Source organism: Jaculus jaculus, chromosome 10, assembly GCF_020740685.1.
Source record: "Jaculus jaculus isolate mJacJac1 chromosome 10, mJacJac1.mat.Y.cur, whole genome shotgun sequence".
Lineage (NCBI taxonomy): Eukaryota > Metazoa > Chordata > Mammalia > Rodentia > Dipodidae > Jaculus > Jaculus jaculus.
In genome coordinates this window covers 71743029-71767387 of record NC_059111.1, presented here as the reverse complement: position 1 = coordinate 71767387, position 24359 = coordinate 71743029, and the positions used below count along the sequence as shown (strand labels likewise).

The 24359-nt window shown below is 37.7% G+C and overlaps 1 long non-coding RNA gene across 1 annotated transcript in view; it reads left to right on the top strand.

Annotated features, from left to right (window-relative positions):
* LOC123464003 overlaps positions 1 to 24359 on the top strand; it is a 43847-nt gene that overhangs the window by 4299 nt on the left and 15189 nt on the right. Inside the window, exon 2 of the long non-coding RNA XR_006639295.1 lies at positions 4263 to 4382. This is a non-coding gene — a long non-coding RNA (uncharacterized LOC123464003). The remainder of the gene's footprint in view (positions 1 to 4262; positions 4383 to 24359) is intronic.

The following is a 24359-nucleotide window of genomic DNA, read 5'->3' as shown; positions in this document are numbered from 1 at the left end:
TCAAACTTTGATTGTCTGGCCCTGGGTCATGAACTGCAATGAAATTCAGTGGCAGTTACTCTCACCCCAGGGCAGAAACACTGTTTTCCAGGTCTTCTCTCTGTCTCTAGCAGTGAACAGCCTTCTACTTCCTCACAGACTAGTCACAAGTCTGGATGCAGTTTGTAGAAAGAAAGAGAGAAAGGAAAGAAGGAAAAAAGAAAAGAAAATAGGGACAGAAAGAAAGGAAGGCGATAGAAAGGAGGAAGGGAGGAAATAAGAAGGAAAAAAAGAAAATCTACTTATTTAAAACAAATTCTGAAACTAACATTAGCTGAACTCTTGGAAGTAACATTCCTGGGGAAAAGAAGGCATATTGAACAGAAATAAATGCCTGGATGCTGCAATCTCAATGAAGTTCCCAGTCAAGTCCAGAGCAGGCCATGGAACTGTGTTATGATGTCAATGTAGCTCTCAATCAGGTCCAGGATGTGCCGGTTGCATGTGATCTCAAGGAAGTCTTCAGTCTCATCCATAGTGTGCCAAGGAGGTGCACTGGTACCTTAGAGTTGTCTGAAACTGGGGCAAGTGGGCCAAGATGCCTTAGACTCAGAAGTCACGGGATAGAGGTTTCTCGGAATGAGGGCATGACCGTGGTCTGATTTTTTGCTGACTTTTGCTCAGCAGCATTCCCTGCAGTGGAGAGAACAAACTTCATTGCCAAGGTAGAACTTGGACTTCAAATTATGATTCTAAACAAATAACTGTTTTATATGTATTACCAGCTCTTCGCATATTGAGTGACTTTTTCACATTCTCTTCCTAAAAAACAGTCTTTGTTATTCTTTGCTGTGACAAAGTACATGAGGAAAGTAAACATAAAGGATAAAGCATTTCAGAGGTTTCAGCTCTTGGTCGTTTGGTCCCATCCCTGTGGGCCTGCAGTTAGGTGGAGCATCATGATGGAGGTCATGACAGGGCAGAGCTGCTCACCGCATGGCCTAGGGAAGTGGGGAAGGAGCTGAGGACAAGATACAGCTTCAGGGGTATGCCTGCAGTGGCCTACTTCCCCCAGTTAGACCTCACTTCTTACTAGCTCATTCAGCTGTGACACTATCAATGTATTAATCCACTAATGAGGTTAGTACCTTTATGATATAATCACCTCTCAATTTTGCCACCAACTGGACACCAAGGCTTCAAAGCACGAGCTTCTGGGAACATTTTATATCCAAATCATAACTCCCTCTCCTTTAAGTCCATCTCCAGTCCTGCAAATACCCAATCTATGATGGTACTGTCCCTTCCTGAATATGTGACAGTTGTTATAAAACATACTAAACAGGAGATATATCAATATGTTGAAGACTTAAAATATTAATGATCACTTTCTAGAGCTCATGGAAAAGTTCACATTACAGAAATTTTACAGAGCATTTACAAAATCTTATCAAAATAGTAGTCATTAGTAACAACCACAAAATATGATAGAGATAGATAATAGATTGAAGTATATTCAAAGTCAGGATGATTTCAGCTTGCTACTGAATTCACTATTTTACATTAGGAAGGATATTTTATATCTAGCCATATGTCTTATAGCATTCTGCCTGATATTATTACAACTACATTAAATTTCATAGTGTTAGTCCTGTATGACATATTTTCTTTCATCCATTTATTTGCAATCTATATTCATAGTTTAAAAGGATCTCTTTAGAAAGTATGTATTTGGATTTTGCTTTTATTTGTCTTACAGCATTGATGCACATGTAGTAACTAATATAGTCACACTAAAGAACATTTCAATAAGGATTTCTCTCTGGCCTTTGTGGTTTTTGTTCCTATTGTTGTGCTTTTCTGCCTCCTTTAGACCTAGTCAAATTTACAAGTTTGCTTCCTTTTGGTTCATTTTGTTTGTTTCTTACATATTTTTGTGCCAAAGAGTACCATTATGTATTTATCTTCATAAAATAATTCCCAAACATTAGTACTTACATAACTTCCAAATAATACAATAGCATTGTGTTTAATTCCATCTTATGTCACTTGACAATTATAGTGACATATATTGCATCTAAATTTTATAAGTTTCAGTGATATTTACAGTACTTTATTTCAAAAATATTTTTTTAAATTTTGTTCATTTTTTATTTATTTATTTGAGAGCGACAGACATAGAGAGAAAGGAGGATAGAGGGAGAGAGAGAGAATGGGCACGCCAGGGCCTCCAGCCACTGCAAACGAACTCCAGACGCGTGCGCCCACTTGTGCATCTGGCTAACGTGAGACCTGGGGAACTGAGCCTCGAACCAGGGTCCTTAGGCTTCACAGGCAAGCGCTTAACCGCAAAGCCATCTCTCCAGCCCAACAAATATTTTTATATTTACTTCTATATTTATACTTCTTCTTGTCTTTTATTTATTCCTGTAATTCTAATCATCCATGAGGCACCTTTTTTCTTATGTAAAGAATTTCTGCCGGGCATGGTGGTGCACACCTTTAATCCCAGCACTCGGGAGGCAGAGGTAGGAGGATTGCCATGAGTTCAAGGCCACCCTGAGATGACAGAGTTAATTCCAGGTCAGCCTGGACCAGAGTGAGACCCTACCTTGAAAAAAAAAAAAAAAGAATTTCGTAGGGTTGGAGAGATGGCTTGATGGTTAAGGTGCTTGCCTGCAAAGCCAAAGAACCCAGTTTTAATTCCCCAGGACCCACATAAGCCAAATGCACAATGACGCATGTGTCTAGAATTTGTTTGTAGTGGCTGAAGATCCTGTTGTGCCCAGTCTCTCTCCTTCTCAAATAAATAAATAGATAATAAAATAAAATATTTTAGAGTTGGGGAGGTATGTCAGTGGTAGAGAGTGTACTTATGAAAAGCTTTAGGCTTGATACCCAGGGATGCAGAAAATCAAAACTTTTCTTTAGCACATTCTACAGTTTGCACCTATTGATGACAAGTACTTTTAGATCTTATATAAGAACTTCTTTATTTTTCAAGTAAATTTTAGTAGCTTCATATTTAAATTATGTAACATGGTCTTCACCCGGATTCCACTACTATTGGTATGTTATATAATCATGAGGACACTTTAAAGGTAAAATATTAATACTACTGATACAGAATTTTTGGGTTCAGGAAGGGTACCACAAGTTTATAAACTCCAATTTTGGGACTTGTTCTATTTTTAACAAAGAACTGATTAAAAAAAAAAAAATCACCATCCAGACTGGATACAGGTAGAGGCTGGACTTACAGGTATCCCTGTGACCTAAGCAAGGAAAGACAGGCAGAAAGAGACAGACAGAGAAAGAGTGGGGAGAGAGGCAGTCTTTATATTGATTGAAAATGTATTCTTTTGACAGACTCAGATATGCAAGGGGAAGACTCCCATTGGTTTGTAGATTTGGAGGGAGGACCCTATGGCCAGCCCACCTGGGCTGTTTATCTAGGTAGCATGCTAGACTGTGGGAAGCAGGGGTGATAGAGATCAGTCTCCATCAGACATGAGTTCCATTCCTACCAAGAGTTTCATTTTCAGGGCAAGGTGCCTGTGGGGCAGCATCTCATGGTTCTCTGTGGGCCTCAATCTCAATTTCTAACTAAAGCTGCCTAAAAGAAGCTAGCTTTCTCCTATTCTCCTTCACTATCATTCACAAAAGTTCAGGTTTTTGTCACACTTTCCACTAATGACCTTCTTCTACTGCAGAATCCAGAGTATGAAAACACATTGTAACTAGTTTGCTGTTGAACTACCCAAAGTGTAGTCTAATATTTGCTAAAGTATTTTTAATGTGTAAATTTCAATTTTATTGGATTTTATATACTCTGCTTATATGGTAAAATATTCAATGCTTTCATTAATTTTGTTAATCTTTTTCTTTAATTTTTGTTTTTGGTTTTTTGTTGTTGTTGTTTTTCGAGGTAAGGTCTTACTCTAGCCCAGGCTGACCTGGAATTCACTATGGAGTCTCAGGGTGGCCTTGAACTCATGGCGATCCTCCTACCTCTGCCTCCCAAGAGTGCTGGGATTAAAGGTGTGCGCCACCCCTCCCGGCTTTTTTTAAAATTTTTAAACACATTTAAAATGTTCAATGTCTTTGTTAACTATGTACAATGCCTGATTTAATAAGGAGTCTGATTTTAATCATGAATTAGCTGAGAGTCTAGGTTTGGTCATGATTATTAGTCATTTTACTCTATATTTTCACATTGTCATAACATTTATTTCCTAGTAAGCAAGTATGAAAATAACTGCACCTTATTTTTATTTCCACAGTGTTGGAGGTTGTACCTAGGACCAAATGCATGTTAGCCAAGCATTGTACCAACAAGCTATAAACTGAGCCCAATAATATCATCCCTCTCCCAAGAAAGTTGTCTTTTCCCCACCTGGCAGGTAAGTTAAAAATTGATTACTTAAATTTCAAAAGTGACTGTACTATATGAGGTCAATTGTTCACATGTTCCTTGCACATATGTATCCTGGCATTTTTGTTTCAGAATCTGGAAAGCCTTTGTCCATCTTCTTAATCATAAAAAGCTATGGGTGATTCATTCAGTTCTATCTTTTATAAATTCTTAGCTTAGCTCTATAGTTTGCTGCTCCAAATACATGAAATATATTGATCAGATAAATATTTTGATACACAATTTAGCCATAGCAAGTTCTTCTTAGTGTTAAGAAACTGAAAGTAATTTCACTCTCCCTCCTTGTGAATTCATGACCGAGTCCCCACTTTTATGACCAATAGTCTGCATCCTCCATAGATTGAATCAGTTACACTGACTTATTATTGTACGACTCATACTTTTTCATCAATGACTGAGACAAATATTTTTCCTATCTGATCAGACAATGAAATGGCTGATAATCATGAACTCAACAAAGAAAGGTGCAGCCCTTTGTGGAATTTATTTTCATCTATTTCTCTTTACTTTTTAAGCATCCTCTCCAACATCATTTAAAACACCATTTTTGTTTTGTTTTCTAAAATAGTTTTATATTTTATTTGTTTATTTGAGAGTGTGTGTGTGTGTGTGTGTGTGTGTGCGTGAGAGAGAGAGAGAGAGAGAGAAGCAGATATATACAGAAAGAGAAGAGAAAGAGGGGAGAGAGAGAGGGAATGAGCATACCAGGGCCTTAGCCACTGCAAACCAACTCTAGACGCATGTGCCGCCTTGTGCATCTGGCTTACATAGGTCCCGGGGAATTGAACCTGGGTCCTTTGGCTTTGCAGACAAATGCCTTAACCACTTAGCCATCTCTCAAGGCTTGTCTTTGTTTTTTAATTTATCTTATTTTTAAAGTTGTTTCTGTGGCATTGTGAAAGGGCTTCCCATGATCAATAGTGTTATTCGTGTGAGCAAAATTCAAATCCCATTGTATTCAAACAGAATTACTTGAGGTCTGTGTTGGGAAACTGGATTGCAAATGGTCCTATAATGCTAAGAGTCTGAAAATAGTAGTGGTAATCTAAAACATATAAAATAGTTGGCATTTCCAATCGACCCAAGCTGTGGCCTCCCTCCAAAATGTGGCAGCCAGAGAGCAGTAGACACTTGTGTGTCATGGCACTAGGTATGCATTTCTGGGGTGAACACTCTTCCCTGTCAGTCTAGTCTGTAACTCCTGTCCCTTTATAACTACAAGCAGTGCCCCATCCACTCACAAACATATGGCAGGTTTAATGAAATATTAGAGAATCTCACTGTAGCTTATGTAGAAATATGATAATGTTCCTGTTTTCACTGAACCTCCTTCTCATCTACGCTTGTTTATGTCATTAGATGGACTACATCACACAGGTATGTTGGGGTTTCTGGCCCTGGTATACCACTTGACAAATGCCAGAGCAAAATGAATGACTCCAAATATTCCTTGGTAATCCACATCTGCAACTCTTCAGAAAACTTCATTTTCTATCATGTTCATGTTTGCCTCTTTAAAACAAAATAAAAATAGAGAACTAACTGTTCTTACCTAATTATCTAACTGCTCACTGTTCCAATTCACTAAAGGTAAAATTTAGTTCAGTCTTGTTAACACAGTCTCATATTTTATCATTTTTTTCTTCTAAAACATTGTAATTTTCTTTAAGCTTAATGTAATAAATAATTGGAAACAGTACCAGAAAACAACTTTTGAATTTCCATCTTTTTTATAAGTATCAGATAAAACATGTTTTATTCAATTCTCCCTGGAGTGATGTTTGGAAATGAGACTGAATTATTTGCAGATGACAAATTTCAAGCCCTAAAACACAGGGAGATCTTGTTGGGTAAATCACTTGAGCCATCAAGTTTTTCTTAAAGTGTCTCGATATGCTTTTGACTGATACCATCTGTTCTCTACTGAAAAAAATTATTTTACCTTGGAAGGTATTCATCAAATTATAGGTGACACGTTTGTTTGAGAATATACTAGACCATCTGGTGCTATAAAACTGTTTCTGAAAAACAGTGCCACCTTGTCTCAGCTATGTAACCAGGCTTCTCAGAAGCTCTTTCTGTAACTCCCAAAAGAGTAACATGCAATATTTTTGCATCTTGGCTAAGGAAGCAAATAAATAAAAGTATTTACAAAGAGATTTTGCTATGCACTATATCTTACAGCTATTCACTAAAAGGTTTTCAGAAGAGCAGAGTATGCAGAAGAAAGGAAGGAAGTTGGGCTTAAGGGGATTCCATATGCTGAATAGAAATCCACTAAATTAATGGGGAGAAAAACTTCCTATATTCAGAAATTTTTTAGAAGAGCTAGTTACATTATCTTATTGATAATCACAAAAGCAAAATTTTTAGTATGCAAACATATATCCTATTGCTATTAGAATTCTACAGCTGATACTTAATGTTGGAACAAGTCAATTTATTTTTATTAGGGGTGTTTTTCTGTTTATTAAAACAATGCATGAGAATGCCAACACTATAATCTCACCTCTAATTTTCAATTTGATCTCACTAAACCTGCAAAACCTCAAAACAAATACTCCTCTACTATGCAAATGAGCCAGCTACTCACTAGAATAAAGTTTCTCTAAATCAGGCCAAAATTTCTATTTAATGCTGTGAATTAGAGCAATAGTTCCAAAGATGCATATTTCATCTCACAAAACTCAGTAAACTCATGACGAATTGAAGAAACTGTCAAATTTTCCTATCAGGGATTTTCATATTATCCATTATATTTAAGTGGTATAGTATCAATTGATTCATTTAAAATATTTGCTGCGGGCTGGAGAAGTGGCTTAGTGGTTAAGCACTTGCCTGTGAATCCTAAGGATCCTGGTTCAAGGTGATTCCCCAAGACTCAGGTTAGCCAGATGCACAAGGGGGCACAAGTGTCTGGAGTTCATTTGAAATGGCGGCCCTGGCACATCCATTCTTTATCTCTCTCTCTGTCTCTCTTTCTCCCTCTTTCTCCATGTGTCACTCTCAAATAAACAAAAGTAAGCAAAAAAATTTTTTTTAAATAAAATATTTGCTGAGCACTTACTATGGGGCCAGTACTATCATGCACTAAATACATAACAATGGGCAAAATTTATCATGACTCTCCCATAGGGAGCTTAACATCTAGTAAGTGAGAAAGGAATTGTTTAAATAATCAGCAGCAAAAACATAATCTAAACTTATAGATGTAATGAGTTAGAGGTAAAGTACATATTGTGAGGGTATTACATGAAGTAAAGAATTAATCAGGAAGGCATGCAATCATCAGTTTGTGAGAGGAACATCTCTGTAAAGGGGGAGGAAAGAGAATTGTAAGCAAAAATAAATAAATAAAATCCTACGCTTGACTCAGGCCTACATGGAACCTCGGCATGCTATACCTCATAATTCATGTCTGGGAAGGAAGGAGCACTCTCCATGAAATGCTGTGATAGATTTCCACTGGCTTTAGCAGTCTGGACACGTGTAACTCCGTTGTCTGCTGGTGGTCATAACCATTTCTTCATTTCTTTTTCTAGTTCATCCCTGAGTATTGAATCATCGTTCCTCTCTATAACTATCAGTCGCTACTGAGAAATGTCTACATGACCTGTGAGAGGCCTGTTAAATTGCAGCAAAACTGTAATAAAAGGTTGACATGAACTCATAATTAGTGCCAGAAAAGTATTCACAGCAGGTTTTGAGGATTTATCAAGGTTAGCGTCTCTCCCAAAGACCCAGCAGGGCCGAGGGGCCTGGCAACTATGAAGATCTATTGTGTTGCTAGAACCATCCAGTGCTGTGCTTCTGCTGGGAGCTTTCACTAAAATCAGAAAAGCTAGACTCATTCTCATCAAAGCCCAAAGGTCAGTGTGTTTGTTTTCTATCGCTCCCAGAACATTATTGTAAATTAGCATCTCAGAACAAGGCTGCGGGGCTCCTTCCTGCACAGGTAGTGCCGAGGGAAGGACCAGGCCTGCTGGTTCCTCCTTAGGGGTTGAGGGGATGATGAGAGTCGTTTGACTCAGAAACCTCTCCTGGCCACCGGAGAAAAACCACACTGAGTCGGGAGTCTTTGCAATGCAGGAACAACTCGCTTTATTACTCTGAGCAGTTGCCTATATCATGTTGGGGACGAAGGTGGGGATTTTAGGATGGGGGAAGAGGTAAGGGCCAATAGTAAACTTTAACTATTGAAATGGTAATTACAATTACCATGAGGAAGTAGCAGGCCAGAAGCCATTAGGCATCCTGCTGAGTCATAGCTGGCCAGAGACAGGTCGCCAAACTTGAGCTAGGCTCAGGAAGTTCCATTAGGCCTCATGCCTGGGCCTTTCAGGGCCCAACACAAGGCAAGTTCATTACTTTTATGATTTTTTACATGAGAAGTCCAGCTAAGGGATGGCACAGCCCAATCCTGAAATCCAGGTGGATGGCTGCACTCTTCCTAAATAGGAGTGAATTCTCTGAGACAATTCAAGTTGTTGGGCAAATTCAGTTCACTGGGTCAGCAGGAAGCTTCTTTCAGCATATCCATTCTCTTACACCTCTTTAATTCTGTTGCTCCCCCATCTTGAAGCTGTCAACCATACACCAATTTATTCCCACATTTCAGATCTGAGTTCCCTTGCAGCTTCATCTTTTCTATGCTAGGTTAGAGAGAAGCTTCTCTACCTTTATGAGGATAGATTATGTGATCCAAAGTACCCAGGATAATCTTCACTCTAAAGATTTAAACCATAATTACCTCAGCAAATTCCTTTCGCCATGAAACTTAATGCATCCAAGGAACCAAGAAATATGACCTGGGCATCTCTGTGGGGAATAGTATTCAGCCGTTCTGCAAAAAGGATTATACCAGCCATTGTACAAGATGACTGACTGCCTTTGAGACTCTGCTCCCAGTCAAGAGCTGAGACAGGTTGTTTGGTGGTACAGTTTGGGTCCTGTCAGTGATACAGAGATGATGTGACATTTAGAGGATATGAGATCCTCCCAGGAAGGAGACTGAGATGTGTGGAACCTTCGATGCTTATGGCTGAAGCATCCTAGGGACTTGTAAGGAACTCATGATTGTAGGTGGTCCTCTGCCTGCTGTGTTTGACTTTGGGTACATTTGCATCTGCATTTTTGTAAAATATGGCACTTGACTGAGAGTCTCTGAAAGCTTCTCTATGCATTTCACAAACCACTGCAGGCCTTTACATGTCTGCTCCGCAGGAGCCTCTGAGAACCTTGCAGATGTCCAGCTGACTACTCACAGAGAGCAGCTGCTCTCTGACTTATCTTCAGGTTCCTTTATACTCTTAAAAAACAACTGAACTCTTAAGCAAGTGCTTTATGCTCTAAAACTTGTAATGATTTTCATTTATAGTGGTACTTTGGGTAGATATTGCCAAGTAACAAATTCTAACCATATTTAAAGAATTTTTAAAAGAGATTTGTATCTTCTTCCCAACAGATTGGCAAACTAGATCACCTATTGGTTTCACATGAGCTCACTCATGCAGACTGTTCATCCAGAGAGAATACTATGCTGGAAAAATCTACAGTGCCCTTGGTCACAGGTCACACAGGTGAACAATTATCACTGGGTACCTTGGTTTTCACCTGCGTGTCTTCTCATCCCCTAAGGACTAAGGACTTTCTTATGTGACCTTCTCAGGACCAAATTCCAGGAAGGTGAAACTGGAAGTCACATTTCATACATCAAAGCAAGTCACCAACTTTGAAAGAAAGGGTTACAAATATTCTATTTTTTTTATTTATTACCAAGATAGCTGTGTTTTCTTTCTTTTTTCAATAGAGGTGGCTTTTATTATGAAACTACATATCAGAAAAGTACACAAAAATTTATTACAGCATTATTAAATATCATGACCTAGAAGAAAGACATGACAGAGTGTAGTAGACAGCATTAGTCACTGGGATGAACTTCAGAATGAGATATGGTTATGGGGGAAGGTATCTATTGAATAAACATGGGAAGTTCTATCATGGCAGAAGGTGGCCTGCTTCCACAGGTCCAAGCAGAGAGAGAAACACACCAACACCCCGGCACCATCAGCAAGCATACTTAGGAACTTCAGCAAAGCTCTGTCATTTTTGCATATCTTTAGACTGGAATTCCAAATTCACCCCCACACCTTAGGGCTGAACAATTATCATCCACCCAGTGACACCTCCTTCAGCCAGTTGGCTGCAGATCTAAATTACAAGTTTTTAATAAACTCCTGAATCAACCAGGGGCCAATTCAAACCACCACACAGAGGAACTCTAACATTATGTCTTTTCCCAATAACTTTCTGTCCCTCCCAAAGTACTGTCCTAACCTTTATGCAAATGTCCTCATTGTTTTTTTAAATAATTTGATCACATAAGAATGCATCTGTAAAGTTTTTTGTGGAGCATTAGCTCATTGTTCGATGTGTTTGTTGGCCACTCACATGTTTTCCTTTCAAACCAGGCAAGGTGGTACACATCTGAAATTCTAGCACTCATGAGTCTGAGGCAGATGGACTACAAGTTTAAGGTCAGCCTAGATTGCATAGAAATCTGGGCCAAAGGAGGTTGGAGGGGAGTTTTAGTTACAGGATTATTTGTCTATAAGAAGATATGCTAGCTGGGTGTGGTGGAACACACCATTAGTCCCAACACTTGGTTGGCTGAGGTAGAATGAGTTAGAGATCAGCCTGAAACCCTGACTTGAAAAAAAAAAACAAAGAAAAATCAACAACAACAAAAAAGATGAACTATACTAATCAAGACCGAAAAAAAAAAAGATTCAAATTGCTAATATTTTTAAAATTAAATTTCATACTTTTTATAAACTTTTATTTACAAGGGAGAGAAAGTTGGTGAGCCTGGGCATCTAGCCACTGAAAACAAACTCCAGACTCATGTGCCACCTTGTGCACATACACTAACTTGGTGTGTGCATCACCTTGTGCATCTGGCTTATGTGGGCTCTGGGGAGTTGAACCTGGGTCCTTAGGCTTCACAGGCAAGTGCCTTAGCTTCTAAGCCATCTCTCTAGACCCAAATTTCACACTTTAAAAAATATTTTTATTTCTTTGAAAACAGAGAGAGAGGGAGAGAGACAGTGAAATGAGATAGACAGAAAGAATGGGTGTGCCAGGGTCTCCAGAAGCTACAATGAACTACAGACACATGTACCTCTTTGTGCATCTGGTTTTATATGTGTACTGGGGAATCAAACCCAAGTAGTTAGGCTTGACATGCAAGTATCTTAACCACTGATCCATCCTCTCTAGCCCCAAACTGCTGATTTTGAACTGGAAAAACCTGGTTTTAAACCCATCTTGGTATTTGATCATATCCATAAAAGAAAGGCCAACTGCAGATAACGAAGTCCTTTTTGTACATCACTTCCTTTAAAATGTTTTTATTAATTTATTTATCTGCAAGAAAAGATAGAGAAGGCACACACACACAGAGTGGGGGGGGATAGATGAAAAAAATGGGTGCACCAGAGCCTCCAGAAATTGTAAACAAACTCCAGATGTATGGGCTACTTTGTGCATATGGGATTATGTGGGTACTGGGGAATCGAACCAGGTACATTAGGCTGGGTAGGCAAGCACCTTAACCACTTATCCATCTCTCCAGCCCTCACTTCCTTGTCTTGCAACTACAAATGGAACTGTACATGTGAGCTGGGGTTTTCAAGATCATCTTTGGTCTGGAATGCTGCACAGAGAATCCTTTCAGGCTCATGTGAATTTTCTCAAAATGAACTGGAATGTTTTTCTTTTAAAATTACTATAGACAATTAAAGATAAGAAACATGTTCTTTAAAAAAAACTATTAAAATAAGGAAATACTACAAATATCAATTTGATAGTCTGTTTTATACAAACTAAATTAGCTAGTTATGGAAGAATATCCCAAAAACACACTCAAGAAAATTTCTTGTCTTTCAGAAATTGGACATTGTACCTGTTCTAATACAATAAGGTTTTAAAACATTTAGTTAGGACATGAATCATTTTTTTTAATTGTACAGCTATAACTCATTTGATTGTTACTAATTAAAAACACTGAATTTTTATATCCAAAAATGCATTCTTTTTTCAACTCTGAGAAACTTTACTATCTTTTCTATTTATTATTTCCTCCATTAACTATCTTTTCTTTCTTTTTTATGAAATGTTTTATTGACAACTTCCATAATTACAGACAATAAACCATGGTAATTAAAAAACTGAATTTTTATATCAAAAAATGCATTTTTTTCAACTCTGAGAAACTTTACTATCTTTTCTGTTTATTATTTCCTCTGTTAACTATTTTTTCTTTCTTTTTATGAAATTTTTTATTGACAACTTCCATAATTACAGACAATAAACCATGGCAATCTCCATCCTCTTTCCCCTTTGCAACTCCACTCTCCTTCATACCCTTTCTCTCTCTCAGCCTCTCTTTTATTTTGATGTAATCATCTTTTCCTCTTATTATGATGGTCTTGTGTAGGTGGTGTCAGACACTGTGGGGTCATGGATATCCAGGCCATTTTGCATCTGGAGAAGTGAATTGTAAGGAGTCCTACCCTTCCTTTGGCTCTTACATTCCTTCCACCACCTCTTCCACAATGGACCCTGAGCCTTAGAAGGTGTGACAGAGATGTTTCAGTGCTGATCACTCCTTCTTGGCACTATGGTACCTTCTAAGTCATTCCAAGGTCACTGCTACATGAAAATAGAAACTTCTCTAACCAAAAGTGAGAGTAGCATTAATATATGGGTATGAACATTAAGAGAAGTGCTTACCGGGCAGTTTGGTGAGCACAGCATATACATTTAGCCAGACACAGCACATGTTACACTCCTAGGGCTCATGCCTTCCCCAGTCATAGGTTTTCAGTGTCAGGCATGTATTCACTCCCATGGAGCAGGCCTCCAGTCCAATTAGAGAGTGGTTGGTTCCCCCATAACAGACATGTCACTATTGCATCCATTGGCTCAAATTTAAAGCTTGCAGTGTTCCCACTGTGATTTCTCTCTCCCCCATGGAACTGCAGGCAATGCAGCTTTTTCCAGATTTTTGTCAGCTGGTCCACAGAGAGGAGGTTTTCAGCTCAGCTCAAGCAGGATTTTTCAGTGGCCTTCCCGCCCAAGTATGTGGAGTCTTCACCAATAGGGTCTTACCATCTATTCCTAATGGGAAGCCAACAGTCTCAGTCATGGCCTGGAATGTTTTGGTGAGTATCAGGGACATCCTTGGCCAACAACTCACTGGAATGTATCCAATCCCTGGCCCACTACCTTAGAGATATTTGCTCAACCATGTTTTTTGCTGCTCTATTCACAATAGCTAGGAAATAGAACCAACCTAGATGTTCCGCAACTGATGAGTAGATAATGAAGATGTGGTTCATTTATACCATGGAGCTTTATTCAGCAGTAAAGAGAAATGAAATTTGCAGGGAAGTGGATGAATCTGTAAAGGATTATACTTAGTGAGGTAACCCAGGCCCAGAAATCCAAATGCCACATGTTCTCTCTCATATGTGCATCATAGCTACAAATGTTTGGACTTCTATGTGAGTTGGAATAAAACTCAGTAGCAGAGGCCAGTAAGGTAGAAAACAGATATAAAGGGAAAGAAAAGGAGGGAGGGGGTACTTAATAGGATGGTATTGTATATATGTAAGTCAGAGAACAGATTACTGGGGCTGGAAAGACCTAAGTGAGTGCAGGAGAAGAGACTGAGTAAAGGAAAGGTGGGGGGAGGGCTAATCAAAATCTAAGAGGGTATGAAAAAGTCATATGGAAACCTACTTTTTTTTGGACAACGGCATACATCTAGAAGCCATAGATTGTTACTAGAAAATTTTCAGTGTCAGGGATGGGATAACAAAAATGCGTTCTTGAGTACTAGTCTTAACCTTGAGAATCTACTTAATGTGTTTTCTTTTTCCTAACTTACTATAGAGAGAATCTGCTGACACCTTTCCCTCCTATACATTATTATGACTTTCTCTCTTACCTTCTTCAGTAAACGGTAACATGATCTTTAACGAGTCTAGTGTTGTCCCTTACTCATGTCTGATTTTCCAAGAATCACAGAGCCAGATGATTATATGGCTGCAAGATGAGGTCATGAAGCTTAGTGCAGAACATATATTTTAGGTTCTTATTTCCCACCCCCTAAATTGCTATGTGGTCCTTTTTTCAAATGGCTTTTTTAAAAAATGGACCTAAAAAATGGACCTAGAGACAGTTCTGAAGATTTATGAAAGATTGAGAAATTTTCTTGAGTGTGTATTTTGGGATAATCTTTCATAACTAACTGATTTAATGACTGTATAAAACAGTCTATCAAATGGGTATGAAGTTGTTTGTGTTTTCTTTAAAACAGGTATGGTAAAATTTCTCATAGGCTGTGTTTGCTCACTAAAGCAAAGGTAAGGCATCCTCAAAAAGATGATATAAGTCTTGAGGATAAAGTGCTTTAAAAATATTTTTCATGGGTGGACAGATGGCTCATCAGGTAAGAGTACTTTCTACTCAAGCATGAGGCTTTGGAAGAGGCCTGAGACTTCCAAGTATGACTCCTGACACCCTACATAAATAATGGGTATGGACATGTATGTTTGTAGCTCGATACTGTATGGAGCAAAGACCTGAGAATTACTAACACTCATAGGACCACCAAAAAGAAAAGAAAAGAAAACCAGGCATGGTGGTACACTTTTTAATCCCATCATTCAGGAAGCAGAAGTAGGAGGATCACCATGAATTCGAGGCCAACCTAGGACTACAGAGTGAGTGCCGGGTCAGCCTGGGCTAGACTGAGAACCTACCTTAAACAAACCTGGATTGGATCTGGTACTACAAAAGAAATACTGTTTTCATGTGTAATGAAGGCCACAATGGAACAATTAATAACATTTAAACAGTCTTTAGATCAAATAGCAGTATTGAGGTTATACCAATGTCTTGTTTTAATAATAATGCTATGGTAATATAAATGAATGTCCTTATATAGAAAATAAATGTTTTAGGACTACCATGGAATAAATTTCTACTTTATTTTGAACTACTCCAAACACTTATGATTCTGAGATATGTTTACTTGGAGAAAATAACAAAATAGTGTGATAAAATGTTAACATTTTTAGTATTTGTGTGAAGAATATATAGAACTTCTTTAAATAATTTTGATAGTTTTTCTATAAACCTAAAATAATTTTCAAATAAAAGATTAAGTATATCATTTTAAATTATTGCTCATAATAAAGATTCTAAGTTATAATCTCACAAATTCAAACATGTCTACATGACACTTTGGAGAGACAGTAGCAAATTGCTGAGTCTGACTGTGTCACTGACTTACACAACACTCTGATAGCACTGATCCTAATGACAGCAGTGTTTTAGCTGCTACTTTTAATGAACTGGATTCTGAAATTGGCAGCTTAATGAAAAGCTAGAATTTAATCAGCAAAGAACCATTTTAGATGAGATTCAGGCTACTGCAGAACATTGCCAATATAACATCTAAAAGGACAATAAGAAATTTGTAAAGCAAATGTTGGTTTGAGAAATGCAGCAGTTAAGAAAATTCATGCAAGAGCAGAGATTTCTGAATTAGTTCAAATTTAATTCAAAAATCCCCAAGAATTACCACTTTACATCCATTTCCATATTTGCAATGAAATGGATCATTGGAAAAATAAATGCCTAAGTAGAATCAATAAGCTCTACACTAAGTATGTTCTGGAAGCATTTCCATAGTTGTCTCTAAAAAAAAGTCATGTTCCCTTTATAGAAAAGGAGAAAAGTCTCTAAAGAGAGAAAAATGAATTTCAACTAATTGATGGACGTTCCTAAGATATAAAACACATAAGTAGATAAACATCAGGCTATTCTTAAAAGTTCTATTATATTGGGAGTTGAAAGGCCACTTAGTAAATAAAGCACTTGTGTGCAAACATGGAAACCTGGAGTGTGAATCCCCAGAACACATATTAATACTGGTAAAGGCTTCCAACCTATAATTCAAGCACTCAGGAGGTGGAGACAAGAGATACAAGGGGTAAGTTGGTTAGTTAGTCTAACTTTATCAGTGAGTTCTGGGTTCAAGTGAGACACCCTACCTCAATAAAACAAGGTGGGCAGCAATTAAAAAAGATACTGGTGGCTGACCTCTGACCACTGCACACACACGCATGTATGTGCACCCACATATATGTGCCCACACACCTGCACACATGCAGACATACCACATACACATGCAAAAAATCTGCTGTTTTGCCATTATTCAAGTATTTTCAATTTAATATATAAATATTTTCATTGTTGATACATCTTTTAGAAGTAAACATTTTATGTAAAATTATAATAGTTAATACTTAATTATGGTAAACATTGGAACAAATTAAATATAATTATGGAACAAATTCAAACACCATTTTAGTTCATGTATCACTAGTTTATATTCTGATGAAGAGCCTAATTAATTGGAAATAATTTATGTCTTATAGATCAGATAAGTAATTAATAATAACACAAATTATAAGATTTCAGAGATTATACTGAATTAAAAATGAAAACCTTTAAATATTGTTCTTATAAACTTAAAGCAATGATATAAATCACATAAACCCACACTTATCTTATTTGCATTTTCTAAGTAAAATTTCAGGAATAAGTGTTTAATACTAAGTAGACTTAATTGTTCTTTAATGTCAACTTAAATTGTATTCTAAGACCTTTAATTAACATTAAGACTTCAGACTTAATTAACTTTAACACCTAAGGCTTTAAATGTTCAAGTAATTAAAACAAATAGAAATTGCTCCTTGTAACAGAGAATGTTTGTAGCACTTAGAAAGTAGGGGAAGAGGCACTAATATCAAGCAAAAATACTTGGCCACTCCACAGTAATTTTTACTTACATACTGTTACTTACTTTCAAACACATTTGTCCTTCTTAGTATTAACTTTTTAATAAGACAAAATTAGAAGAGTGAAAATATAGCTTTAAAGCAGGCTAGGTAAGAATCACAGAGAGGAGGATTCAAGCAAAGTACAATATTCAAACCAATGACTTAAGCTGAAGCAATGTCTTTTTCATATTTTATGGTTTATCTATACAAACCCCAAAGAAAGGACCAGATTATTCAGAAGTTGGGCACAAGACATAGATTATTTTTCTTAATCAAATCAATGCATATAAAGGGTTGTTTCAGATAATAGTGAATAATGGAAGTATTCAAACAGGAGGTGCCTCCTCCAGCACCATGTCCACGGAGTAGGATGGGAGAACATCTTGTGTATCCAGGCTGGACAATGACTCAAAGAAGGTGTAAAAACACCAGTGATGTAGACAGACAGAGCCTGCGGCACTACAAAATGGATGGCAGATAGTGACAGGACAGATATCAGCTTCCACAAGACAAAGAACAGAAAGAACAGCCAGTCCAAACCAGAGACCCTGTCCAAACTCCAGCCGAAAGAGGCTGTGATGAACTCCACACTCCTAAAAGTCCAGATAAAACCAAAGAAACCCAAAATGCTACATACCAGAACCAATGCAATACCATTGAGCTTTATTCCACTTACTTGAAAACTTCTTTGCAGACAGGATGAGGTCACAACAGATAAAACTCCAGTAACACTGGGAAGTGTAAGAAAATGCATTTCTGTGCATCCGAGTTTATGCAAGCATGTTTTGCTATAAACATTCTATTTAACTATTAATGTTTTCTAAACCAACTTAACTTCCTCTCTGTCTTTGGCTTGGCCTTTGCTTTTGGCACATACCACCCTCAGGCTTCAGAAGACCAATACCCTTTCTTATTCTCGGTCGGATGGTGGACTGCCACATACATCCATGACATAGCACAGACTCACTAGTGAAGTAAATTAGCTACAAACATACTTTTCATAAACATGATCCACTTTGAGACTCTGGTTTCAAATTGTTTTCAGTTCTAGGGACTTTTTTATAAACTTTCTTGGATTTGCTTGTTAGATACCATCAAACTAATGCACAGTCCAAAAGTCAAAGAGGAGAAGTGAATTGTGCTTGTTATAATAATGTTGCTCAATTCATTAAACTCTCTGAGTCCTATAACAAAAAGTTATACAGGGATTTACCATTTTAATTGCCATTAGTCTTTCCTTGTGTTGAAATAAATCAACTGGAACTCACCTGAATTATATGACAAATTTGTTGCCCAAACAATAGATAGTCTTTTTCTTTATTTAACTACTAACATTTCCAAAGTGGGCCATGTTTTAGTATTCTAAAACTTCTAACATCTTTAAAGCAGGGATTCTGGCTGGTTTCCTCCTTTCTTGTAGATCTTGGTCTCTCCTGCTTCACCGCTGTGGTTAATAAAAACCTACACACCTTCACTTTTCAGAAGAAGAGTGCTGTAGTTTTGCTTAAATCCCTCCCTTGGCTGGTTTGGTGTGACTCCTATGCCATCATGCCACCATCTTACCCAAAAGTCCCATAAATACTTTAAGAAACAGATTTTTAAAATAAGTTTTTAGTGATAAGAGACATAGCAAAAGAGATCATGTCTATAACTGCGGGCTAACTCCACAAGGCATGACCCATATACTGCAACAAGGAGGGGCCAAGGGGAGGGGGTAGGACATGGATGAGCCTAACAATGGTACCAACTTGACTGTATTCACTGAGTACAAAACTAATTAATAAAAGAATTAATAAATTATAAAGAAGAGATCATGTCTATAATTATGGCTAAGGCTATATTTATGGCTAAAGCTTTGCTTTATTTAAAAAGAGCCACATAGACTCTAAGATTAAGTGGGAAGTAGGGAAGAATCTTAGTGATGAATTCCTTAGTGATCAACCTTAGGAAAGAGTACATAATAGAAGCTGGATGGACAGAAGATTTCTCTTTAAACAGTCAATGGTTGTGTCCTCTTGGAATATTTGTACTCCAGTTTAAATGCCAACTATACATCAGCCTAGAGCAGGTTAGATAGATCATGCATTAAGACTTTTTATCCACAGGTTGTACACAAGACTTAGATTTTTTAAATCAAGAACATACAATGAAGATCATGTCAGATAATATTAAATAATGCAAGTATGCAAAAAAAGAGTAAAAAGCTAGTAAGAATAGTCTGAAAAGATGAATTTAAATTGGTCTGAACTATATGTAAAGAGCATATAAGAGAATTCCAGCCAGAAATAAGAAATACAAAAATCCTGATCCACAAGAGTGTGATTGCTGAAAAAGGAAAGAGCAGTGAACAATGAGGTTGGAAAATAGCAGCTCTGGGGTGGACTTCCAGGTCATATTACAGCCATGGAGTTAGGTGCAGTGGGAACCACTGAAGGGCTGGATGAAGATAGCAGTGCATCTAAGTGCATTTTCCAAGACTAGATGAAAAAGAAGAGATTCTAGAGGAGTCAATTAAGGTGTTATTTATGTCATTCTAGGTAAGAAATACAGCAATATGTGAAAATAGCACTCTAACTCAAAATTTGCAAAATAACTTTTTGAAAATGTCTGTAAAGTTAAAGAAAAGAAAAAATGTTAAGAAATAATTTAAAATGAATAAGGCTCAAATTCACCAATATAATATACTGAATGTACAATTATATCTGCATTCTACATATAAATTTCAAAATAAATATTGAACTTATGCTAATAAGAGTCACAAAGAAATATTTCTACCAAGTTGCTAGAGTTCGAAAATCACTTTTAAATACATCAAGTGATAAGATCAGGACTGGTAAAGATATGGTAAAGCAATTATAACAAAATGTGAGAGGTTCTGTTAGTTAGACTGTCATTACTGTGGCAAATGCCTGAAAGAAACTACTGAAAAGAAACATTTGAGAAAAGGCCAGGAAAAGCTAGAGACAAAGTATATACCATTCCAAGGGACATTCTCAGTAACTAACATCCTCCAACTAGAGCCTTCACCAAAAATTTCCACCCTTCTCATAGAGACATCAAATTGGGAAACCATGTATGGAAAAATATATATATATGTCTCCCATAAGCCTGCATACAGTGCAACTTTTTCCAGCTTTCAGTTGACTGGGCTACAGGGAGAAGATTTTCTGCTCAGCACCAGCTTGATTTCTCAGTGACTTTGCCACTCACGCATTAGATTAATATCTTGATCAAGTTATATCCTTCATAATCCAACCAATAACCTCTCAAAGTAGCATCCACTGGCTGGGAATAGACTTTGACTCATGAGCTTTTTGAGAGACACTTCATATCCAAACAAGAACAAGACAGAATCTGATTGTAGTCATCTGGTGGTCTCTGTAAACTTTCAACCTTGCTACATTTGATTCTTATGGTTATTAAATTTTAAAAGCCATTGATCTAGATCCATACTGCAGGAAAAGATGGAAAAAATTCCCCAGTTCATTTAAAAAAAAGCAAAAACTAAGAAAAGATAGGCTTATTGTGCCTATGAAAAAAGAAATAAGCATTTTATTTTATTTAAGAAAATATTTTGCTTGTTCATTTGCAAAAAGCAAGGGAGAAAGAAACAGAACAAACGCAACAGGGCCTCCAGCCACTATAAACTAACTCCAGATGCATGTGCCACTTTGTGCATCTGGCTTTACAAGGGCACTGGAGAATTGAACCCAGGTCATCAGTCTTTACAAGAAAGCACCTATAGCCTCTGAGCAATCTCTCCAGCCCATCAAATAAATAATTTTAAAAACAAAAAAAAAGGTTCCCTTTGATATTCTTTTATAATAGAACCAAATAAGATATGACACCAAACATCATGAAACAGATTTTTTTTTAATCACTTAGTTTTGTATTCAGCGAATACAGTCAGTTTAGTACCATTATTAGGCTCATCCATAACCTACCCCCTCCTTTTGGCCCCTCCTTATTGAGGTATATGGCTCATGCATAGTGGAGTTAGCCCACAGTTATGGGTAGGGTAAATGTCTCTGCATATCATGACCCAACATGTGGCTCTGACATTCTTTCCACCCCCTCTTCTACAAAATTTCCCTGAGCCATGTTGGGTTCATTTTTGGTCTCTTCAGTGATGAGGTGTTGGGGGCCTCTGCTGCTCTGGCTCTCTGATTTGGTAGGAGTTGTTTTTTCTCCATGTAGATCTCCTTCACCCTTGTGCTGGTACCTGGTTCACCAGGAAAACAGCACCCTTGCTTGTTTTGCCAATTATTCTTAGTTTCAGCCAGGGCCATTTTGAGGTATGATGGGGTGGCTCTCTCCTTAGAATCTACATGTATCTTAAAAAGAGAAGCAGATTCCCCAACAGAGAGTAAGTTAGCACCAGGACAAGTGAGATAACCCTTACTTTTTAAAAGAGAATGTAATAGATGTAGGCCCTCTTCTAGCCCACTGTTGATGGTAGCTTGATAATGGAGAGCAGGCTTATGTTTGGATATGGTTCTAACTTATTTCCCAGCTCCAGCTATGGGTCCTGTACCACTGAGGGGATCAGTTAGCTGAATAAAGAGAAGTTGGTTCCCCACCATGACTGTGTGCCACTATTGCACTTGTGTGGACATCACAACAGGTTATTTGCTGCTAAGTAGGTTAGATCATGAGATGCTTGGACAGATATTAGTCATTTTCCCCCAGCCACCAATGCAGCACCTTCTGCCACTGGATGCAATAACTGACTGGGGACTGACTCTCTTCCAGCTTCCAGCCATGCCATTCCATTTTACATGTCAACCACATAAGGTGTCTTCAGCAGTAGGGTCTTACCACTAACCTTTGATGGGTCATTGAGTACTCAGACAGAAATGTGTCATTCTTTTAGGAAACCTTGTAGGTCTCTCTGATCAAAAGCTCATTGTGAATGATAGCCACATGCTGGTACTGGGAGTTACAGGTCAGTGCCCACTATGAAAAGGAAGAAAAAGATAACTAATATACAAGAGTTAGAGAGAAGGGGGGGTGGGATAGAGGGAGAGGAAGGGAGGGAAGCTGTAGAAGATTAAGGTCAGTCTTCCTCATACCCTCTCCAGTGTCTTGTGGTTCAGGTGTTCCCTCTAAGGGCCTGGTGAAGGTTCAGCCATTTGGTCTGCCTTTTAGGAAGTAGAATGTTATGGTACCATTGCCATTTGGGCCTGGGTTTGTGTTTCTCACCCCCAGCATTGCCCTCCCCACCCATCCTGTTGTCTAGTCCATGAGATGTTTTCTGGATATGTAAGGCATCTTGGGTAGATTCAGGTTAGGTGATGTAGATGAGTGAGACTATGTGGGGATTTTTTTTTTTTTTTCTGTGATTGGGTAAGTTCACTGAGAATGACCTGCTCCAGGTTCAACCAATTTTCCTCAAATTTCATTGTGTCATTTTTTTCTTAAAACTGTATAGAATTCCATTGTGTATATATACCACATCTTAGTTATCCATTCTTCTAATGATAGACATCTGGGTTGATTCCAGCTCTTAGCTATTACGAATTGAGCCGCTACAAACATGGTTGAGCAAATTTCTCTGGCCTGTGATTTGAAGGTTTTAGGGTAAATGCCCAGTAAGGGAATAACTGGGTCTGTTGGTATCTCTATAGTCAGCTTTTTCAGGAGTCTCCATATTGCTTACCAAAGTGGTTGTACCATCTAATATTCCCACCAACAGTGGATGAGTGTTCCTACTTCTCCACATCCTCACCAGCATTTATTTTCATTTGATTTTTTGATGTTTGCTATCCTTATTGGGGTAAGGTGGAATCTCATAGTTGTTTTAGTTTGCATTTCTATGATGATTAGGGATGATGAAAATTTTATTAAGTGTGTGTATTTCTTCCTTTGTGAACTGCCTGTTGAGCTCTTTGCCCCATTTTGTGAGTACTGTGTTTGACTTTTTTCTGTTTAGAATTTTGAGTTCTTTGTAGATTCTAGAGATTAGGCTTCTGTCAGTTGGATAACCTGCAAATATTTTCTCCCATTCTGTGGGTAATCTATTGGCTTTGCTTATTGTATGCTTGTCTGTAAAGAAACTCTTCAGCTTCATGTGATCCCATTGGTTGAGTGACTGTTTAAGATCGTAAGCTACTGGGGTTTTGTTCAGGAAGTCTTTCTCCATTCCTATATCATGGAAAGTACTTCCTAAATTTTCTTCCAGTAGCAGTCGAGTTTCTGGTCTTATATTGAGGTCTTTGATCCATTTGGACATGAGTGTAGTGCATAGTGAAATGTATGGATCAAGTTTCAGTTTCCTGCATATGGTTATCCAGTTTGTCCAGCACCATTTGTTGAAGATGCTGTCTTTTTTCCAGCCTATAGTGTTAGGGCCTTTGCCAAATATCAAGTTAATATAGTTGCTTGACCCAATGTCAAGGTCCTCAAGTCTATTCCATTGGTCTATACTCTGGTTTTTATGCCAGTACAATGCTGTTTTTATCACTATGACTTTATAATACAGCTTTAGATCAGGTATGGTGATGCCTCCAGAGGTATTGCTTTTGCTTAGGATATGTTTGGATATGCAAGGCATTCTGCCTTTCCATATGAAATTTGAGATCATTTTTTTCTATTTCTATGAAGAACACTGTAGGGATTTTAATTGGAATTGCATTAAATCTATATATTGCCTTTGGTAGGATTGCCATCTTCACAATGTTAATTCTGCCTATCAGGGGCATGGGAGGTCTTTCCATTTTCTCAAGTCCTCCTCAATTTCTTTTTAGAGTGTTTTTATGTTTTCATTGTATAGATTTTTCACTTCCTTGGTTAACATTATTCCAAAGTATTTTATTTATTTTTTTTTGTTACTATTGAAAATGGGACCATGTCCCTTATTTCTTTCTCTGTATCTTTGTCATCTGAATATATAAAGGCTACTGATTTTTGTGCATTGATTTTGTGTCCAGGCTATAGGAATTAATCACCTTCAGGAGTTTGGGGATGGAGTCTCCCGGGTCTCTTATATATACAAACATGTCATCAGTGAATAGAGCTAGCTTAACTTC